Genomic DNA, 17,454 nt, shown 5'->3' on the forward strand with positions numbered 1-17,454 from the left:
AAAGACCTACAGGACATGATATTAGCAGGGGGTCTTAAATTAAACTACTAAAGAGGCTCAACACTGTTTAGCTACCAAAATCATTTGGAATTGGGCCTAAATAGTGTGGTAAGTCTTTAGGTGATGGCTATTGTGTCTGTTTGACCTCTTCCAAATGTCTGTACTGGCAATAGAAAGGAAAAGTTTCCAATTTAAATAGCTAGAGAATAAAAACAATTTGAAAGTAATGTGAAAAAACCTACAGCACCTGGTGTTTCCATGTGGTCTCCCACCCAAGTACTAACCAGGCTCAACACTGATTAGCTTCCAAGATCAGGCAAGATTGGGCCTATCCAATGTGGTATAGCTGTATGTGAGATAAAGGCACTTTTTTGCCCACTTCTACTTCTATCACCAGGTAAGCTAATAAAAAAGTTTCCTAACTGTATTGGCTTACTGAAAAAAATCATGTGTTGGTAATGTAAAAAGACCTACAGGACATGATATTAGCAGGGGGTCTTAAATTAAACTACTAAAGAGGCTCAACACTGTTTAGCTGCCAAAAGCATTTGGAATTGGGCCTAAATAGTGTGGTAAGTCTTTAGGTGATGGCTATTGTGTCTGTTTGACCTCTTCCAAATGTCTGTACTGGCAATAGAAAGGAAAAGTTTCCAATTTAAATAGCTAGAGAATAAAAACAATTTGCAAGTAATGTGAAAAAACCTACAGCACCTGGTGTTCCCATGTGGTCTCCCACCCAAGTACTAACCAGGCCCAACACTGCTTAGCTTCCAAGATCAGGCCTATTCAATGTTGTATGGCTGTAGGTGAGATACAGGCACTTTTTTGCCCTCTTCTACTTCTATCACCAGGTAAGCTAATACAAAAGTTTCCTAACTGTATTGGCTTACTGAAAAAAATCATGTGTTGGTAATGTAAAAAGACCCACAGGACATGATATTAGCAGGGGGTCTTAAATTAAACTACTAAAGAGGCTCAACACTGTTAAGCTGCCAAAAGCAGTTGGAATTGGGCCTAAACAGTGTGGTAAGTCTTTAGGTGATGGCTATTGTGTCTGTTTGACCTCTTCCAAATGTCTGTGCTGGCAATAAAAAGAAAAAGTTTCCAATTTAAATAGCTAGAGAATAAAAACAATTTTCCAGTAATGTGAAAAAACCTACAGCACCTGGTGTTTCCATGTGGTCTCCCACCCAAGTACTAACCAGGCTCAACACTGATTAGCTTCCAAGATCAGGCAAGATTGGGCCTATCCAATGTGGTATAGCTGTATGTGAGATAAAGGCACTTTTTTGCCCACTTCTACTTCTATCACCAGGTAAGCTAATAAAAAAGTTTCCTAACTGTATTGGCTTACTGAAAAAAATCATGTGTTGGTAATGTAAAAAGACCTACAGGACATGATATTAGCAGGGGGTCTTAAATTAAACTACTAAAGAGGCTCAACACTGTTTAGCTGCCAAAAGCATTTGGAATTGGGCCTAAATAGTGTGGTAAGTCTTTAGGTGATGGCTATTGTGTCTGTTTGACCTCTTCCAAATGTCTGTACTGGCAATAGAAAGGAAAAGTTTCCAATTTAAATAGCTAGAGAATAAAAACAATTTGCAAGTAATGTGAAAAAACCTACAGCACCTGGTGTTCCCATGTGGTCTCCCACCCAAGTACTAACCAGGCCCAACACTGCTTAGCTTCCAAGATCAGGCCTATTCAATGTGGTATGGCTGTAGGTGAGATACAGGCACTTTTTTGCCCTCTTCTACTTCTATCACCTGGTAAGCTAATACAAAAGTTTCCTAACTGTATTGGCTTACTGAAAAAAATCATGTGTTGGTAATGTAAAAAGACCCACAGGACATGATATTAGCAGGGGGTCTTAAATTAAACTACTAAAGAGGCTCAACACTGTTAAGCTGCCAAAAGCAGTTGGAATTGGGCCTAAACAGTGTGGTAAGTCTTTAGGTGATGGCTATTGTGTCTGTTTGACCTCTTCCAAATGTCTGTGCTGGCAATAAAAAGAAAAAGTTTCCAATTTAAATAGCTAGAGAATAAAAACAATTTTCCAGTAATGTGAAAAAACCTACAGCACCTGGTGTTTCCATGTGGTCTCCCACCCAAGTACTAACCAGGCTCAACACTGATTAGCTTCCAAGATCAGGCAAGATTGGGCCTATCCAATGTGGTATAGCTGTATGTGAGATAAAGGCACTTTTTTGCCCACTTCTACTTCTATCACCAGGTAAGCTAATAAAAAAGTTTCCTAACTGTATTGGCTTACTGAAAAAAATCATGTGTTGGTAATGTAAAAAGACCTACAGGACATGATATTAGCAGGGGGTCTTAAATTAAACTACTAAAGAGGCTCAACACTGTTTAGCTACCAAAATCATTTGGAATTGGGCCTAAATAGTGTGGTAAGTCTTTAGGTGATGGCTATTGTGTCTGTTTGACCTCTTCCAAATGTCTGTACTGGCAATAGAAAGGAAAAGTTTCCAATTTAAATAGCTAGAGAATAAAAACAATTTGAAAGTAATGTGAAAAAACCTACAGCACCTGGTGTTTCCATGTGGTCTCCCACCCAAGTACTAACCAGGCTCAACACTGATTAGCTTCCAAGATCAGGCAAGATTGGGCCTATCCAATGTGGTATAGCTGTATGTGAGATAAAGGCACTTTTTTGCCCACTTCTACTTCTATCACCAGGTAAGCTAATAAAAAAGTTTCCTAACTGTATTGGCTTACTGAAAAAAATCATGTGTTGGTAATGTAAAAAGACCTACAGGACATGATATTAGCAGGGGGTCTTAAATTAAACTACTAAAGAGGCTCAACACTGTTTAGCTGCCAAAAGCATTTGGAATTGGGCCTAAATAGTGTGGTAAGTCTTTAGGTGATGGCTATTGTGTCTGTTTGACCTCTTCCAAATGTCTGTACTGGCAATAGAAAGGAAAAGTTTCCAATTTAAATAGCTAGAGAATAAAAACAATTTGCAAGTAATGTGAAAAAACCTACAGCACCTGGTGTTCCCATGTGGTCTCCCACCCAAGTACTAACCAGGCCCAACACTGCTTAGCTTCCAAGATCAGACGAGATTGGGCCTATCCAATGTGGTATGGCTGTAGGCGAGATAAAGGCACTTTTTTGCCCTCTTCTACTTCTATCACAAGGTAAGCTAATACAAAAGTTTCCTAACTGTATTGGCTTACTGAAAAAAATCATGTGTTGGTAATGTAAAAAGACCTACAGGACATGATATTAGCAGGGGGTCTTAAATTAAACTACTAAAGAGGCTCAACACTGTTTAGCTGCCAAAAGCAGTTGGAATTGGGCCTAAACAGTGTGGTAAGTCTTTAGGTGATGGCTATTGTGTCTGTTTGACCTCTTCCAAATGTCTGTGCTGGCAATAAAAAGAAAAAGTTTCCAATTTAAATAGCTAGAGAATAAAAACAATTTTCCAGTAATGTGAAAAAACCTACAGCACCTGGTGTTTCCATGTGGTCTCCCACCCAAGTACTAACCAGGCTCAACACTGATTAGCTTACAAGATCAGGCAAGATTGGGCCTATCCAATGTGGTATAGCCAGGGGCGGGCTGGGCCGGGGGGCAGGGTGCCATCTGCCCCCCAGGCCGCTCTGGCTGCTGTGCTGCGGGCCGCGCCGCCGCGGCCGTGTTCGCGGCCGCTTTGCTTTTTTTTTTTTTTTTTTCTGCCGGCGGCCATGTTCCTGTGGTTTTTTTATATGATATCTGCGGGCTGCGGCCACAGGAACATGGCCGCCGGCCTCCACGACTACGTGGAGGAGGGCTCCGGCCGGCAGCCTGTTCCCTCTTGTCCCCGGCGGGCGGCAGTGGCAGTCAGTCGGCAGACGCTGGGTGCGGTGGGGACGTCATGACGTTGACGCCTCCCACCCACGCGTCTGCACTGTGACTGGACTGGAGGAAGGCTGGGGGGCCGCGCGTTAAACTACTCGTGGCGTGGGGGACACTTCAGGAAGCCGCCGCCGCAGAGACGCAGAGAGAGGGGAACTGAAATTTGACAGTGACAGACACAGTAGTAAGTTATCATAAAAAACTACATATCTGCTGTGCTGTTCAGTTTCATGTATATTAATAATAATGCCATGACACCACAGGCTGCTCCACCTGTATAATAATTTGTGTCATGGCATTACTATTAATAATAGTAATGCCATGACACAAATTATTATACAGGGGGAGCAGCCTGTGGTGTCATGGCATTACTTTTATATTATACTGGGGGAGCAGCCTGTGGTGTCATTATTATTGTACAGGGGGAGCAGCCTGTGGTGTCATGGCATTATGCCATGACACCACAGGCTGCTCCCTCTGCATAATAAAAATACCATGACACCACAGGCTGCTCCCTCTGTATAATAATAATGCAATGACGCCACAGGCTGCTCCCCCGTATAATAATTTGTGTCATGGCATTACTATTATTATATTATACAGCGGGAGCAGCCTGTGGTGTCATTGCATTATTATTATACAGCTGGAGCAGCCTGTGGTATCATTGCATTATTATTATACAGCGGGAGCAGCCTGTGGTGTCATTGCATTATGCCATGACACCACAGGCTGCTCCCTCTGTATAATAATAACACCATGACACCACAGGCTGCTCCCCCTGTATAATATAAAAGTAATGCCATGACACCACAGGCTGCTCCTCCCTCTGTATAATAATAATGCAATGACACCACAGGCTGCTCCCCCTGTATAATAATTTGTGTCATGGCATTACTATTATTATATTATACAGCGGGAGCAGCCTGTGGTGTCATTGCATTATTATTATACAGCGGGAGCAGCCTGTGGTGTCATTGCATTATTATTATACAGCGGGAGCAGCATGTGGTGTCATTGCATTATTATTATACAGAGGGAGCAGCCAGTGGTGTCATAGCATTACTTTTATATTATACAGGGGGAGCAACCTGTGGTGTCATAATTATTATTGTACAGGGGGATCAGCCTGTGGTGTCATGGCATTATGCCATGACACCACAGGCTGCTCCCTCTGCATAATAATAATGCCATGACACCACAGGCTGCTCCCCCTGTATAATATAAAAGTAATGCCATGACACCACAGGCTGCTCCCTCTGTATAATAATAATAATGCAATGACGCCACAGGCTGCTCCCCCTGTATAATAATTTGTGTCATGGCATTACAATTGTTATATTATACAGCGGGAGCAGCCTGTGGTGTCTTTGCATTATTATTGTACAGCGGGAGCAGCCTGTGGTGTCATTGCATTATTATTATACAGCGGGAGCAGCCTGTGGTGTCATGGCATTATTATTATACAGAAGGAGCAGCCAGTGGTGTCATAGCATTACTTTTATATTATACAGGGGGAGCAACCTGTGGTGTCATAATTATTATTGTACAGGGGGAGCAGCCTGTGGGGTCATGGCATTATGCCATGACCCCACAGGCTGCTCCCTCTGCATAATAATAATGCCATGACACCACAGGCTGCTCCCCCTGTATAATATAAAAGTAATGCCATGACACCACAGGCTGCTCCCTCTGTATAATAATAATGCCATGACACCACAGGCTGCTCCCTCTGTATAATATAATAATAGTAATGCCATGACACAAATTATTATACAGGGGGGAGCAGCCTGTGGCATCATGGCATTATTATTATACAGAGGGAGCAGCCTGTGGTGTCCTGTCTTTTACGCAGGGGTGCAGCCTGTGGTGTCCTGTCTTTTATGCAGGGTTGCAGCCTGTGGTGTCTTGTTCTTTATTTATGCAGGAGAGCAGCCTGTGGTGTCCTGTTCTTTATTTATGCAGGAGAGCAGCCTGTGGTGTCCTGTCTTTTACGCAGGGGTGCAGCCTGTGGTGTCTTGTTCTTTATTTATTTATTTAATTAAAAACCTGCATTTAACAATGCGCTACTTATGGGCCACTTATGGGCCACTTATGCGCTACTTATGGGCCAGTGCTCTTGACTTGCCCCCCAGGCTAAAAGTTGCCAGCCAGCCCCTGGGTATAGCTGTATGTGAGATAAAGACACTTTTTTGCCCACTTCTACTTCTATCACCAGGTAAGCTAATAAAAAAGTTTCCTAACTGTATTGGCTTACTGAAAAAAATCATGTGTTGGTAATGTAAAAAGACCTACAGGACATGATATTAGCAGGGGGTCTTAAATTAAACTACTAAAGAGGCTCAACACTGTTTAGCTGCCAAAAGCATTTGGAATTGGGCCTAAACAGTGTGGTAAGTCTTTAGGTGATGGCTATTGTGTCTGTTTGACCTCTTCCAAATGTCTGTACTGGCAATAGAAAGGAAAAGTTTCCAATATAAATAGCTAGAGAATAAAAACAATTTGCAAGTAATGTGAAAAAACCTACAGCACCTGGTGTTCCCATGTGGTCTCCCACCCAAGTACTAACCAGGCCCAACACTGCTTAGCTTCCAAGATCAGACGAGATTGGGCCTATCCAATGTGGTATGGCTGTAGGCGAGATAAAGGCACTTTTTTGCCCTCTTCTACTTCTATCACCATGTAAGCTAATAAAAAAGTTTCCTAACTGTATTGGCTTACTGAAAAAAATCATGTGTTGGTAATGTAAAAAGACCTACAGGACATGATATTGGCAGGGGGTCTTAAATTAAACTACTAAAGAGGCTCAACACTGTTTAGCTGCCAAAAGCAGTTGGAATTGGGCCTAAACAGTGTGGTAAGTCTTTAGGTGATGGCTATTGTGTCTGTTTGACCTCTTCCAAATGTCTGTACTGGCAATAAAAAGAAAAAGTTTCCAATTTAAATAGCTAGAGAATAAAATAAATTTGCCAGTAATGTGAAAAAACCTACAGCACCAGGTGCTCCCATGTGGTCTCCCACCCAAGTACTAACCAGGCCCAACACTGCTTAGCTTCCAAGATCAGACGAGATTAGGCCTATTCAATGTGGTATGGCTGTAGGTGAGATACAGGCACTTTTTTCCATCTTCTACTTCTATCACCAGGTAAGCTAATACAAAAGTTTCCTAACTGTATTGGCTTACTGAAAAAAATCATGTGTTGGTAATGTAAAAAGACCTACAGGACATGATATTAGCAGGGGGTCTTTAATTAAACTACTAAAGAGGCTCAACACTGTTTAGCTGCCAAAAGCAGTTGGAATTGGTCCTAAACATTGTGGTAAGTCTTTAGGTGATGGCTATTGTGTCTGTTTGACCTCTTCCAAATGTCTTTGCTTGCAATAAAATGAAAAAGTTTCCAATTTAAATAGCTAGAGAATAAAAACAATTTGCCAGTAATGTGAAAAAACCTGCAGCACCTGGTGTTCCCATGTGGTCTCCCACCCAAGTACTAACCAGGCCCAACACTGCTTAGCTTCGAAGATCAGACAAGATTGGGCCTATCCAATTTGGTATGGATGTAGGTGAGTTACAGGCACTTTTTTGCCCTATTCTACATCTATCACCAGGTAAGCTAATAAAAATGTTTCCTAACTGTATTGGCTTACTGAAAAAAATCATGTGTTGGTAATGTAAAAAGACTTACAGGACATGATGTTAGCAGGGGGTCTTAAATTAAACTACTAAAGAGGCTCAACACTGTTTAGCTGCCAAAAGCAGTTGGAATTGGGCCTAAACAGTGTGGTAAGTCTTTAGGTGATGGCTATTGTGTCTGTTTGACCTCTTCCAAATGTCTGTGGTGGCAATAAAAAGAAAAAGTTTACGATTTAAATAGCTAGAGAATAAAAACAATTTGCCAGTAATGTGAAAAAACCTACAGCACCAGGTGTTCCCATGTGGTCTCCCACCCAAGTACTAACCAGTCCCAACACTGCTTAACTTCCAAGATCAGACGAGATTGGGCCTATCCAATGTGGTATTGCTGTAGGTGAGATACAGGCACTTTTTTGCCCTTTTCTACTTCTATCACCAGGTAAGCTAATAAAAAAGTTTCCTAACTGTATTGGCTTACTGAAAAAAAATTAATGTGTTGGTAATGTAAAAAGACCTACAGGACATGATATTAGCAGGGGGTCTTAATTTAAACTACTAAAGAGGCTCAACACTGTTTAGCTGCCAAAAGCAGTTGGAATTGGGCCTAAACAGTGTGGTAAGACTTTAGGTGATGGCTATTGTGTCTGTTTGACCTCTTCCAAATGTCTGTACTGGCAATAAAAAGAAAAAGTTTCCAATTTAAATAGCTAGAGAATAAAAACAATTTGCCAGTAATGTGAAAAACCTACAGCACCTGTTGTTCCCATGTGGTCTCCCACCCAAGTACTAACCAAGCCCAACACTGTTTAGCTTCCAAGATCAGCTAAGATTGGGCCTATCCAATGTGGTATGTCTATAGGTGAGATACAGGCACTTTTTTGCCCTCTTCTACTTCTATCACCAGGTAAGCTAATAAAAAAGTTTCCTAACTGTATTGGCTTACTAAAAAAACCATGTGTTGGTAATGTAAAAAGACCTACAGGACATTATATTAGCAGGGGGTCTTAAATTAAACTACTAAAGAGGCTCTACACTGTTTAGCTGCCAAAAGCAGTTGGAATTGGGCCTAAACAGTTTGGTAAGTATTTAGGTGATGGCTATTGTGTCTGTTTGACCTCTTCCAAATGTCTGTGCTGGCAAAAAAAAAGAAAAAGTTTCCAATTTAAATAGCTAGAGAATAAAATCAATTTGCCAGTAATGTGAAAAGACCTAGAGCACCTGGTGTTCCCATGTGGTCTCCCACCCAAGTACTAACCAGGCCCAACACTGTTTAGCTTCCAAGATCAGACGAGATTGGGCCTATCCAATGTGGTATGGCTGTAGGTGAGATACAAACACTTTTTTGCCCTCTTCTACTTCTATCACCAGGTAAGCTAATAAAAAAGTTTCCTAACTGTATTGGCTTACTGAAAAAAATCATGTGTTGGTAATGTAAAAAGACCTACAGGACATGATATTAGCAGGGGGTCTTAAATTAAACTACTAAAGAGGCTCTACACTGTTTAGCTGCCAAAAGCAGTTGGAATTGGGCCTAAACAGTGTGGTAAGTCTTTAGGTGATGGCTATTGTGTCTGTTTGACCTCTTCCAAATGTCTGTGCTGGCAAAAAAAAGAAAAAGTTTCCAATTTAAATAGCTAGAGAATAAAAACAATTTGCCAGTAATGTGAAAAAACCTACAGCACCTGGAGTTCCCATGTGGTCTCCCACCCAAGTACTAACCAGTCCCAACACTGCTTAGCTTCCAAGATCAGACGAGATTGGGCCTATCCAATGTGGTATGGCTGTAGGTGAGATATAGGCACTTTTTTGCCCTCTTCTACTTCTATCACCAGGTAAGCTAATAAAAAAGTTTCCTAACTGTATTGGCTTACTGAAAAAAATCATGTGTTGGTAATGTAAAAAGACCTACAGGACATGATATTAGCAGGGGGTCTTAAATTAAACTACTAAAGAGGCTCTACACTGTTTAGCTGCCAAAAGAAGTTGGAATTGGGCCTAAACAGTGTGGTAAGTTTTTAGGTGATGGCTATTGTGTCTGTTTGACCTCTTCAAAATGTCTGTACTGGCATTATAAATAAAAAGTTTCCAATTTAAATAGCTAGAGAATAAAAACAATTTGCCAGTAATGTGAAAAAACCTACAGCACCTGGTGTTCCCATGTGGTCTCCCACCCAAGTACTAACCAGGCACAACACTGCTTAGCTTCCAAGATCAGACGAGATTGGGCCTATCCAATGTGGTATGGCTGTAGGTGAGATCCAGGCACTTTTTTGCCCTCTTCTACCTCTATCACCAGGTAAGCTAATAAAAAAGTTTCCTAACTGTATTGGCTTACTGAAAAAAATCATGTGTTGGTAATGTAAAAACACCTACAGGACATTATATTAGCAGGGGGTCTTAAATTAAACTACTAAAGAGACTCAACACTGTTTAGCTGCCAAAAGCAGTTGGAATTGGGCCTAAACAGTGTGGTAAGTTTTTAGGTGATGGCTATTGTGTCTGTTTGACCTCTTCCAAATGTCTGTACTGGCAATAAAAAGAAAAAGTTTCCAATTTAAATAGCTAGAGAATAAAATAAATTTGCCAGTAATGTGAAAAAACCTACAGCACCAGGTGCTCCCATGTGGTCTCCCACCCAAGTACTAACCAGGCCCAACACTGCTTAGCTTCCAAGATCAGACGAGATTAGGCCTATTCAATGTGGTATGGCTGTAGGTGAGATACAGGCACTTTTTTCCATCTTCTACTTCTATCACCAGGTAAGCTAATACAAAAGTTTCCTAACTGTATTGGCTTACTGAAAAAAATCATGTGTTGGTAATGTAAAAAGACCTACAGGACATGATATTAGCAGGGGGTCTTTAATTAAACTACTAAAGAGGCTCAACACTGTTTAGCTGCCAAAAGCAGTTGGAATTGGTCCTAAACATTGTGGTAAGTCTTTAGGTGATGGCTATTGTGTCTGTTTGACCTCTTCCAAATGTCTTTGCTTGCAATAAAATGAAAAAGTTTCCAATTTAAATAGCTAGAGAATAAAAACAATTTGCCAGTAATGTGAAAAAACCTGCAGCACCTGGTGTTCCCATGTGGTCTCCCACCCAAGTACTAACCAGGCCCAACACTGCTTAGCTTCGAAGATCAGACAAGATTGGGCCTATCCAATTTGGTATGGATGTAGGTGAGTTACAGGCACTTTTTTGCCCTATTCTACATCTATCACCAGGTAAGCTAATAAAAATGTTTCCTAACTGTATTGGCTTACTGAAAAAAATCATGTGTTGGTAATGTAAAAAGACTTACAGGACATGATGTTAGCAGGGGGTCTTAAATTAAACTACTAAAGAGGCTCAACACTGTTTAGCTGCCAAAAGCAGTTGGAATTGGGCCTAAACAGTGTGGTAAGTCTTTAGGTGATGGCTATTGTGTCTGTTTGACCTCTTCCAAATGTCTGTGGTGGCAATAAAAAGAAAAAGTTTACGATTTAAATAGCTAGAGAATAAAAACAATTTGCCAGTAATGTGAAAAAACCTACAGCACCAGGTGTTCCCATGTGGTCTCCCACCCAAGTACTAACCAGTCCCAACACTGCTTAACTTCCAAGATCAGACGAGATTGGGCCTATCCAATGTGGTATTGCTGTAGGTGAGATACAGGCACTTTTTTGCCCTTTTCTACTTCTATCACCAGGTAAGCTAATAAAAAAGTTTCCTAACTGTATTGGCTTACTGAAAAAAAATTAATGTGTTGGTAATGTAAAAAGACCTACAGGACATGATATTAGCAGGGGGTCTTAAATTAAACTACTAAAGAGGCTCAACACTGTTTAGCTGCCAAAAGCAGTTGGAATTGGGCCTAAACAGTGTGGTAAGACTTTAGGTGATGGCTATTGTGTCTGTTTGACCTCTTCCAAATGTCTGTACTGGCAATAAAAAGAAAAAGTTTCCAATTTAAATAGCTAGAGAATAAAAACAATTTGCCAGTAATGTGAAAAACCTACAGCACCTGTTGTTCCCATGTGGTCTCCCACCCAAGTACTAACCAAGCCCAACACTGTTTAGCTTCCAAGATCAGCTAAGATTGGGCCTATCCAATGTGGTATGTCTATAGGTGAGATACAGGCACTTTTTTGCCCTCTTCTACTTCTATCACCAGGTAAGCTAATAAAAAAGTTTCCTAACTGTATTGGCTTACTAAAAAAATCATGTGTTGGTAATGTAAAAAGACCTACAGGACATTATATTAGCAGGGGGTCTTAAATTAAACTACTAAAGAGGCTCTACACTGTTTAGCTGCCAAAAGCAGTTGGAATTGGGCCTAAACAGTTTGGTAAGTATTTAGGTGATGGCTATTGTGTCTGTTTGACCTCTTCCAAATGTCTGTGCTGGCAAAAAAAAAGAAAAAGTTTCCAATTTAAATAGCTAGAGAATAAAAACAATTTGCCAGTAATGTGAAAAGACCTAGAGCACCTGGTGTTCCCATGTGGTCTCCCACCCAAGTACTAACCAGGCCCAACACTGTTTAGCTTCCAAGATCAGACGAGATTGGGCCTATCCAATGTGGTATGGCTGTAGGTGAGATACAAACACTTTTTTGCCCTCTTCTACTTCTATCACCAGGTAAGCTAATAAAAAAGTTTCCTAACTGTATTGGCTTACTGAAAAAAATCATGTGTTGGTAATGTAAAAAGACCTACAGGACATGATATTAGCAGGGGGTCTTAAATTAAACTACTAAAGAGGCTCTACACTGTTTAGCTGCCAAAAGCAGTTGGAATTGGGCCTAAACAGTGTGGTAAGTCTTTAGGTGATGGCTATTGTGTCTGTTTGACCTCTTCCAAATGTCTGTGCTGGCAAAAAAAAGAAAAAGTTTCCAATTTAAATAGCTAGAGAATAAAAACAATTTGCCAGTAATGTGAAAAAACCTACAGCACCTGGAGTTCCCATGTGGTCTCCCACCCAAGTACTAACCAGTCCCAACACTGCTTAGCTTCCAAGATCAGACGAGATTGGGCCTATCCAATGTGGTATGGCTGTAGGTGAGATATAGGCACTTTTTTGCCCTCTTCTACTTCTATCACCAGGTAAGCTAATAAAAAAGTTTCCTAACTGTATTGGCTTACTGAAAAAAATCATGTGTTGGTAATGTAAAAAGACCTACAGGACATGATATTAGCAGGGGGTCTTAAATTAAACTACTAAAGAGGCTCTACACTGTTTAGCTGCCAAAAGAAGTTGGAATTGGGCCTAAACAGTGTGGTAAGTTTTTAGGTGATGGCTATTGTGTCTGTTTGACCTCTTCCAAATGTCTGTACTGGCATTATAAATAAAAAGTTTCCAATTTAAATAGCTAGAGAATAAAAACAATTTGCCAGTAATGTGAAAAAACCTACAGCACCTGGTGTTCCCATGTGGTCTCCCACCCAAGTACTAACCAGGCACAACACTGCTTAGCTTCCAAGATCAGACGAGATTGGGCCTATCCAATGTGGTATGGCTGTAGGTGAGATCCAGGCACTTTTTTGCCCTCTTCTACCTCTATCACCAGGTAAGCTAATAAAAAAGTTTCCTAACTGTATTGGCTTACTGAAAAAAATCATGTGTTGGTAATGTAAAAACACCTACAGGACATTATATTAGCAGGGGGTCTTAAATTAAACTACTAAAGAGACTCAACACTGTTTAGCTGCCAAAAGCAGTTGGAATTGGGCCTAAACAGTGTGGTAAGTCTTTAGGTGATGGCTATTGTGTCTGTTTGACCTCTTCCAAATGTCTGTGCTGGCAATAAAAAGAAAAAGTTTCCAATTTAAATAGCTAGAGAATAAAAACAATTTGCCAGTAATGTGAAAAGACCTAGAGCACCTGGTGTTCCCATGTGGTCTCCCACCCAAGTACTAACAAGGCCCAACAATGCTTAGCTTCCAAGATCAGGCGAGATTTGGCCTATCCAATGTGGTATGGCTGTAGGTGAGATTCAGGCACTTTTTTGCCCTCTTCTACTTCTATCACCAGGTAAGCTAATAAAAAAGTTTCCTAACTGTATTGGCTTACTGAAAAAAATCATGTGTTGGTAATGTAAAAAGACCTACAGGACATGATATTAGCAGGGGGTCTTAAATTAAACTACTAAAGAGGCTCAACACTGTTTAGCTGCCAAAAGCATTTGAAATTGGGCCTAAACATTGTGGTAAGTCTTTAGGTGATGGCTATTGTGTCTGTTTGACCTCTTCCAAATATCTGTACTGGCAATAAAAAGAAAAAGTTTCCAATTTAAATAGCTAGAGAATAAAAACAATTTGCCAGTAATGTGAAAAAACCTACAGCACCTGGAGTTCCCATGTGGTCTCCCACCCAAGTACTAACCAGGCCCAACACTGCTTAGCTTCCAAGACCAGACGAGATTGGGCCTATCCAATGTGGTATGGCTGTAGGCGAGATAAAGGCACTTTTTTGCCCTCTTCTACTTCTATCACCAGATAAGCTAATACAAAAGTTTCCTAACTGTATTGGCTTACTGAAAAAAATCATGTGTTGGTAATTTAAAAAGACCTACAGGACATGATATTAGCAGGGGGTCTTAAATTAAACTACTAAAGAGGCTCAACACTGTTTAGCTGCCAAAAGCAGTTGGAATTGGGCCTAAACAGTGTGGTAAGTCTTTAGGTGATGGCTATTGTGTCTATTTGACCTCTTCCAAATGTCTGTGCTGGCAATAAAAAGAAAAAGTTTCCAATTTAAATAGCTAGAGAATAAAAACAATTTGCCAGTAATGTGAAAAGACCTAGAGCATCTGGTGTTCCCATGTGGTCTCCCACCCAAGTACTAACCAGGCCCAACACTGCTTTGCTTCCAAGATCAGACGAGATTGGGCCTATTCAATGTGGTATGGCTGTAGGTGAGCTACAGGCACTTTTTTGCCCTCTTCTACTTCTATCACCAGGTAAGCTAATAAAAAAGTTTCCTAACTGTATTGGCTTACTGAAAAAAATCATGTGTTGGTAATGTAAAAAGACCTACAGGACATGATATTAGCAGGGGGTCTTAAATTAAACTACTAAAGAGGCTCTACACTGTTTAGCTGCAAAAAGCAGTTGGAATTGGGCCTAAACAGTGTGGTAAGTTTTTTAGGTGATGGCTATTGTGTCTGTTTGACCTCTTCCAAATGTCTGTGCTGGCAATAAAAAGAAAAAGTTTCCAATTTAAATAGCTAGAGAATAAAAACAATTTGCCAGTAATGTGAAAAAACCTACAGCACCTGGTGTTTCCATGTGGTCTCCCACCCAAGTACTAACCAGGCCCAACACTGCTTAGCTTCCAAGATCAGACGAGATTGGGCCTATTCAATGTGGTATGGCTGTATGTGAGATAAAGGCACTTTTTTGCCCTCTTCTACTTCTATCACCAGGTAAGCTAATAAAAAAGTTTCCTAACTGTATTGGCTTACTGAAAAAAATCATGTGTTGGTAATGTAAAAAGACCTACAGGACATGATATTAGCAGGGGGTCTTAAATTAAACTACTAAAGAGGCTCAACACTGTTTAGCTGCCAAAAGCAGTTGGAATTGGGCTTAAACAGTGTGGTAAGTCTTTAGGTGATGGCTATTGTGTCTGTTTGACCTCTTCCAAATATCTGTACTGGCAATAAAAAGAAAAAGTTTCCAATTTAAATAGCTAGAGAATAAAAACAATTTGCCAGTAATGTGAAAAAACCTACAGCACCTGGAGTTCTCATGTGGTCTCCCACCCAAGTACTAACCAGTCCCAACACTGCTTAGCTTCCAAGATCAGACAAGATTGGGCCTATCCAATGTGGTATGGCTGTAGGCGAGATAAAGGCACTTTTTTGCCCTCTTCTACTTCTATCACCAGGTAAGCTAATACAAAAGTTTCCTAACTGTATTAGCTTACTGAAAAAAATCATGTGTTGGTAATGTAAAAAGACCTACAGGACATGATATTAGCAGGGGGTCTTAAATTAAACTACTAAAGAGGCTCAACACTGTTTAGCTGCCAAAAGCAGTTCGAATTGGCCCTAAACAGTGTGGTAAGTCTTTAGGTGATGGCTATTGTGTCTGTTTGACCTCTTCCAAATGTCTGTGCTGGCAATAAAAATAAAAAGTTTCCAATTTAAATAGCTAGAGAATAAAAACAATTTGTCAGTAATGTGAAAAGACCTAGAGCATCTGGTGTTCCCATGTGGTCTCCCACCCAAGTACTAACCAGGCCCAACACTGCTTAGCTTCCAAGATCAGATGAGATTGGGCCTATTCAATGTGGTATGGCTGTAGGTGAGATACAGGCACTTTTTTGCCCTCTTCTACTTCTATCACGAGGTAAGCTAATACAAAAGTTTCCTAACTGTATTGGCTTACTGAAAAAAATCATGTGTTGGTAATGTAAAAAGACCTACAGGACATGATATTAGCAGGGGGTCTTAAATTAAACTACTAAAGAGGCTCAACACTGTTAAGCTGCCAAAATACATAAACAGTGTGGTAAGTCTTTAGGTGATGGCTATTGTGTCTGTTTGATCTCTTCCAAATGTCTGTGCTGGCAATAAAAAGAAAAAGTTTCCAATTTAAATAGCTAGAGAATAAAAACAATTTGCCAGTAATGTGAAAAGACCTAGACCATCTGGTGTTCTCATGTGGTCTCCCACCCAAGTACTAACCAGGCACAACACTGCTTAGCTTCCAAGATCAGACAAGATTGGGCCTATCCAATGTGGTATGGCTGTAGGTGAGATTCAGGCACTTTTTTGCCCTCTTCTACTTCTATCACCAGGTAAGCTAATAAAAAAGTTTCCTAACTGTATTGGCTTACTGAAAAAAATCATGTGTTGGTAATGTAAAAAGACCTACAGGACATGATATTAGCAGGGGGTCTTAAATTAAACTACTAAAGAGGCTCAACACTGTTTAGCTGCCAAAAGCAGTTGGAATTGGGCCTAAACAGTGTGGTAAGTCTTTAGGTGATGGCTATTGTGTCTGTTTGACCTCTTCCAAATATCTGTACTGGCAATAAAAAGAAAAAGTTTCCAATTTAAATAGCTAGAGAATAAAAACAATTTGCCAGTAATGTGAAAAAACCTACAGCACCTGGAGTTCTCATGTGGTCTCCCACCCAAGTACTAACCAGGCCCAACACTGCTTAGCTTCCAAGATCAGACGAGATTGGGCCTATCCAATGTGATATGGCTGTAGGCGAGATAAAGGCACTTTTTTGCCCTCTTCTACTTCTATCACCAGGTAAGCTAATACAAAAGTTTCCTAACTGTATTGGCTTACTGAAAAAAATCATGTGTTGGTAATGTAAAAAGACCTACAGGACATGATATTAGCAGGGGGTCTTAAATTAAACTACTAAAGAGGCTCAACACTGTTTAGCTGCCAAAAGCAGTTGGAATTGGGCCTAAACAGTGTGGTAAGTCTTTAGGTGATGGCTATTGTGTCTGTTTGACCTCTTCCAAATATCTGTACTGGCAATAAAAAGAAAAAGTTTCCAATTTAAATAGCTAGAGAATAAAAACAATTTGCCAGTAATGTGAAAAAACCTACAGCACCTGGAGTTCTCATGTGGTCTCCCACCCAAGTACTAACCAGGCCCAACACTGCTTAGCTTCCAAGATCAGACAAGATTGGGCCTATTCAATGTGGTATGGCTATAGGTGAGATACAGGCACTTTTTTGCCCTCTTCTACTTCTATCACCAGGTAAGCTAATACAAAAGTTTCCTAACTGTATTGGCTTACTGAAAAAAATCATGTGTTGGTAATGTAAAAAGACCTACAGGACATGATATTAGCAGGGGGTCTTAAATTAAACTACTAAAGAGGCTCAACACTGTTTAGCTGCCAAAAGCAGTTGGAATTGGTCCTAAACAGCAGGGGCGGATTTAGGGGTGAGGGCGCCCGTAGGCACATTAATGGCCGCCCCCCCTGCCCAATTGTATTCTTTTTATTGATTA

The 17,454-nt window shown here is 40.6% G+C and overlaps 16 non-coding genes and 15 pseudogenes across 16 annotated transcripts; all 31 read right to left on the reverse strand.

Annotated features, from left to right (window-relative positions):
- Positions 1–235: 235 nt before the first annotated feature.
- Positions 236–354, reverse strand: LOC146029652 (5S ribosomal RNA; annotated as a pseudogene).
- A 345-nt stretch (positions 355–699) lies between these two features.
- LOC146029674 (5S ribosomal RNA) lies at positions 700–808 on the reverse strand (annotated as a pseudogene).
- A 345-nt stretch (positions 809–1,153) lies between these two features.
- On the reverse strand, positions 1,154–1,272 carry LOC146029653 (5S ribosomal RNA; annotated as a pseudogene).
- A 345-nt stretch (positions 1,273–1,617) lies between these two features.
- LOC146029339 (5S ribosomal RNA) lies at positions 1,618–1,726 on the reverse strand (annotated as a pseudogene).
- Positions 1,727–2,071: 345 nt separating this feature from the next.
- LOC146029654 (5S ribosomal RNA) lies at positions 2,072–2,190 on the reverse strand (annotated as a pseudogene).
- A 345-nt stretch (positions 2,191–2,535) lies between these two features.
- LOC146029655 (5S ribosomal RNA) lies at positions 2,536–2,654 on the reverse strand (annotated as a pseudogene).
- A 345-nt stretch (positions 2,655–2,999) lies between these two features.
- Positions 3,000–3,118, reverse strand: LOC146033261 (5S ribosomal RNA). Its single transcript, XR_014458671.1, has one exon. It is a non-coding gene; the product is annotated as a 5S ribosomal RNA (ribosomal RNA).
- Positions 3,119–6,378: 3,260 nt separating this feature from the next.
- Positions 6,379–6,497, reverse strand: LOC146033262 (5S ribosomal RNA). The gene has a single exon (XR_014458672.1). It is a non-coding gene; the product is annotated as a 5S ribosomal RNA (ribosomal RNA).
- A 345-nt stretch (positions 6,498–6,842) lies between these two features.
- LOC146034350 (5S ribosomal RNA) lies at positions 6,843–6,961 on the reverse strand. The gene has a single exon (XR_014459756.1). It is a non-coding gene; the product is annotated as a 5S ribosomal RNA (ribosomal RNA).
- Positions 6,962–7,305: 344 nt separating this feature from the next.
- On the reverse strand, positions 7,306–7,424 carry LOC146029533 (5S ribosomal RNA; annotated as a pseudogene).
- A 345-nt stretch (positions 7,425–7,769) lies between these two features.
- Positions 7,770–7,888, reverse strand: LOC146027419 (5S ribosomal RNA). Its single transcript, XR_014454821.1, has one exon. It is a non-coding gene; the product is annotated as a 5S ribosomal RNA (ribosomal RNA).
- A 346-nt stretch (positions 7,889–8,234) lies between these two features.
- Positions 8,235–8,353, reverse strand: LOC146029396 (5S ribosomal RNA; annotated as a pseudogene).
- A 345-nt stretch (positions 8,354–8,698) lies between these two features.
- Positions 8,699–8,817, reverse strand: LOC146027488 (5S ribosomal RNA). Its single transcript, XR_014454888.1, has one exon. It is a non-coding gene; the product is annotated as a 5S ribosomal RNA (ribosomal RNA).
- A 345-nt stretch (positions 8,818–9,162) lies between these two features.
- On the reverse strand, positions 9,163–9,281 carry LOC146035103 (5S ribosomal RNA). Its single transcript, XR_014460507.1, has one exon. It is a non-coding gene; the product is annotated as a 5S ribosomal RNA (ribosomal RNA).
- Positions 9,282–9,626: 345 nt separating this feature from the next.
- LOC146034840 (5S ribosomal RNA) lies at positions 9,627–9,745 on the reverse strand. The gene has a single exon (XR_014460244.1). It is a non-coding gene; the product is annotated as a 5S ribosomal RNA (ribosomal RNA).
- A 345-nt stretch (positions 9,746–10,090) lies between these two features.
- On the reverse strand, positions 10,091–10,209 carry LOC146034351 (5S ribosomal RNA). The gene has a single exon (XR_014459758.1). It is a non-coding gene; the product is annotated as a 5S ribosomal RNA (ribosomal RNA).
- Positions 10,210–10,553: 344 nt separating this feature from the next.
- LOC146029534 (5S ribosomal RNA) lies at positions 10,554–10,672 on the reverse strand (annotated as a pseudogene).
- A 345-nt stretch (positions 10,673–11,017) lies between these two features.
- LOC146027420 (5S ribosomal RNA) lies at positions 11,018–11,136 on the reverse strand. The gene has a single exon (XR_014454822.1). It is a non-coding gene; the product is annotated as a 5S ribosomal RNA (ribosomal RNA).
- Positions 11,137–11,482: 346 nt separating this feature from the next.
- LOC146029397 (5S ribosomal RNA) lies at positions 11,483–11,601 on the reverse strand (annotated as a pseudogene).
- Positions 11,602–11,946: 345 nt separating this feature from the next.
- LOC146027489 (5S ribosomal RNA) lies at positions 11,947–12,065 on the reverse strand. Its single transcript, XR_014454889.1, has one exon. It is a non-coding gene; the product is annotated as a 5S ribosomal RNA (ribosomal RNA).
- Positions 12,066–12,410: 345 nt separating this feature from the next.
- Positions 12,411–12,529, reverse strand: LOC146035106 (5S ribosomal RNA). Its single transcript, XR_014460509.1, has one exon. It is a non-coding gene; the product is annotated as a 5S ribosomal RNA (ribosomal RNA).
- Positions 12,530–12,874: 345 nt separating this feature from the next.
- On the reverse strand, positions 12,875–12,993 carry LOC146034842 (5S ribosomal RNA). Its single transcript, XR_014460245.1, has one exon. It is a non-coding gene; the product is annotated as a 5S ribosomal RNA (ribosomal RNA).
- A 345-nt stretch (positions 12,994–13,338) lies between these two features.
- LOC146029403 (5S ribosomal RNA) lies at positions 13,339–13,457 on the reverse strand (annotated as a pseudogene).
- Positions 13,458–13,802: 345 nt separating this feature from the next.
- On the reverse strand, positions 13,803–13,921 carry LOC146034541 (5S ribosomal RNA). The gene has a single exon (XR_014459946.1). It is a non-coding gene; the product is annotated as a 5S ribosomal RNA (ribosomal RNA).
- Positions 13,922–14,266: 345 nt separating this feature from the next.
- Positions 14,267–14,385, reverse strand: LOC146028563 (5S ribosomal RNA; annotated as a pseudogene).
- Positions 14,386–14,731: 346 nt separating this feature from the next.
- LOC146027519 (5S ribosomal RNA) lies at positions 14,732–14,850 on the reverse strand. Its single transcript, XR_014454918.1, has one exon. It is a non-coding gene; the product is annotated as a 5S ribosomal RNA (ribosomal RNA).
- A 345-nt stretch (positions 14,851–15,195) lies between these two features.
- On the reverse strand, positions 15,196–15,314 carry LOC146028539 (5S ribosomal RNA; annotated as a pseudogene).
- A 345-nt stretch (positions 15,315–15,659) lies between these two features.
- Positions 15,660–15,778, reverse strand: LOC146027916 (5S ribosomal RNA; annotated as a pseudogene).
- Positions 15,779–16,110: 332 nt separating this feature from the next.
- LOC146029693 (5S ribosomal RNA) lies at positions 16,111–16,229 on the reverse strand (annotated as a pseudogene).
- Positions 16,230–16,574: 345 nt separating this feature from the next.
- Positions 16,575–16,693, reverse strand: LOC146034838 (5S ribosomal RNA). The gene has a single exon (XR_014460242.1). It is a non-coding gene; the product is annotated as a 5S ribosomal RNA (ribosomal RNA).
- Positions 16,694–17,038: 345 nt separating this feature from the next.
- On the reverse strand, positions 17,039–17,157 carry LOC146035175 (5S ribosomal RNA). The gene has a single exon (XR_014460578.1). It is a non-coding gene; the product is annotated as a 5S ribosomal RNA (ribosomal RNA).
- Positions 17,158–17,454: the final 297 nt, after the last annotated feature.

Source organism: Crinia signifera, chromosome 8, assembly GCF_055691185.1.
Source record: "Crinia signifera chromosome 8, ASM5569118v1, whole genome shotgun sequence".
NCBI lineage: Eukaryota > Metazoa > Chordata > Amphibia > Anura > Myobatrachidae > Crinia > Crinia signifera.